This window comes from Octodon degus, unplaced genomic scaffold (assembly GCF_000260255.1).
Source record: "Octodon degus isolate 3935 unplaced genomic scaffold, OctDeg1.0 scaffold00087, whole genome shotgun sequence".
In the NCBI taxonomy this organism is placed as follows: domain Eukaryota; kingdom Metazoa; phylum Chordata; class Mammalia; order Rodentia; family Octodontidae; genus Octodon; species Octodon degus.
The window spans coordinates 9,235,585-9,237,854 of NW_004524663.1; the positions used below are offsets into that span (position 1 = coordinate 9,235,585).

The window sequence follows — 2,270 nt, forward strand, 5'->3', positions numbered from 1 at the left end:
CATCTTGTACAGCAATTAACCACTAAGAAGAATGCATGCAGTGTGTTAGTTATTGAAACTGTCCTTGCGATTTGATTTGAAACTGTCTCATTGCTATCTGTTTATCAATAAAATTATGGAGAAAAAGGAAAAAAATTATATAACAAAGCAAGGGATGCAGAATAGCCAAGTGATCTTTTGGAAAAGGAGAATGTGAAGGCTCACATTCACTGATTTTAAAATCTTACTTCCAAATGCTCCAGCAATCTAGATAGTGGGAGATGGTCATAACGACACACAATATAAATCAATGCAACAGAACTGAGGATCAAAAATAAACATTCAGATGTATGATCCGTTGATTTTCCTAAGGCCATTCAATGGGAGAGAGAAGTCTTCCCAAGGATGGTCCTTTTAGTGCTTGCTTCGGCAGCACCTATACTAAAATTGGAATGATACAGAGAAGATTAGCACAGCCCTTGTGCAAGGATGACACGCAAATTCGTGAAGTGTTCCATATTTTTCAAGATATCATGGCTGCATTTTGTCCTCTGAATATCTACTAGGAAGACAACAATATATAATGTATTAATTATTGTAACCATCCTACTAACCTTTTTTGAAACTGTTTCATCGCTTTTTAAAAATCTTTATTCTCATTAAAATAATTTTTAAAAAAAGAAATAACTTAGAATCTTGGAAATAACTTCAGCAAATAGGAATAGGAGCATAAAGTATGGTAAGTTCAGTATTTTATTTATTTATTTATTTACTTACATATTTTGGGTAGGGGAATCAAACTCAGGACCTTACACTTGCCGGGCAGGCACTGCACTGCTGAGCTGTATCCCTAGCCCTTCAGTATTTTATGTTTGAAGGAGTCAGGTGGTATATGAATTTTGAAGCAGCTTTTAATTTTCTTAAAATGAAAAATACAGGCTTACGTATTTTAGTCTTGTTACTTTTTGAGGTGTCATCTTTTTAAAAAAAAATGAAAGTAACAATCACTTTCCTATTATGAGTGATGCCTACGCTATTGTTTATGGGGAAAACTTAATAATCTGAACTTAAATGAGCTGGGCGCAAGTGTCAGGCTAGTTGTGACACATTAATAAAGCCATTTTGTTTCTCTAAATTGTAGTTTATACTTCAGGTCATCAGACTCAATAAATCACTTTTTCACTTAATAATTATTATTGGCTGTCAATGTGATTTGAGGAATTAGAAAAAATAATAAGACAGTCCTTGTTTTTAAGGAATTCACAGTAAAGTGGAATAGATGACAGTACAAAAGAATTTTATACCGAGTAACATACAGTGGTGGAGATGTGAACTGGGTATTCTGGGATTATGTGCAATGAATGCTTAAGTCACATAAGGTTGGAGGAAGGTAAAGGGCGAGTTTCACTGGAGATGCTGACCTGTGAGCTGACTATCAAAGGACAAGTAGGCATCTACCAGGCAGAGGCAAGTTAAGGCGAGTTGAGGACATTCATCCACAGACATTGGAATTAACAATATGGTGCAGACACAGCCTGGTTTCAGGAGAAGCATCAGTATTTTGTGCTGTTGGAGGAAAAAACTAAAATGGTGAGGCTTTGGAGAGATGAACATATAAGAAGCTTTTGAGTAACTTATGTCCCCTATATGATGATTCATTAAAACATATTCCTTGGGCTGGTGAGATGGCTCAGTGGTCTAAAGCACCTACTTAGAACAAGCTAAGCCAAGCAAAGCACAGGGACCGCGGATCAATCCCCCAGCACCACATGCCAGCCAGCCCCGCCCCCTGGTGGGCTGAGCTGGCCACACACACACACACACACACACACACACAAAATAAATAAATAAATATAAAAAAAGATTAAAAAAAAAACATATTCCTTAAGGATGAACTGAGACATGTCAGAGTTTTTCTAATATCTCATTTTCTTTTTTTTTCTAATATCTCATTTTCTTTCACTCTACTTATGTTAACATTTAACATAATTTAAAGGAAGTATGCCATAGGCTTATCCTATATACTATTCTTCCTTCCAGATATCACTCCCACTAAGTCACTATGAGCATGGTGCTACAGGATAGTGTATATTGAATCCAAACTTCTTTCCCTTGTTAATTGAACCAAAAGGGTTATGAAACTTCTTCTTCTTCTTCTTCTTCTTCTTCTTCTTCTTCTTCTTCTTCTTCTTCTTCTTCTTCTTCTTCTTCTTCTTCTTCCTCTTCTTTTTAAAGAAAACACAATTGTGAATCAGTAAATCCCTTTGTCAAAGGAATCCAGCAAAACTTCC

The 2,270-nt window shown here is 35.9% G+C and overlaps 1 non-coding gene across 1 annotated transcript; it reads left to right on the forward strand.

Moving 5' to 3' along the window:
- Window positions 1-396: 396 nt before the first annotated feature.
- Window positions 397-503, forward strand: LOC111818325. Its single transcript, XR_002822346.1, has one exon. It is a non-coding gene; the product is annotated as a U6 spliceosomal RNA (small nuclear RNA).
- The last annotated feature ends 1,767 nt before the right edge of the window (window positions 504-2,270 follow it).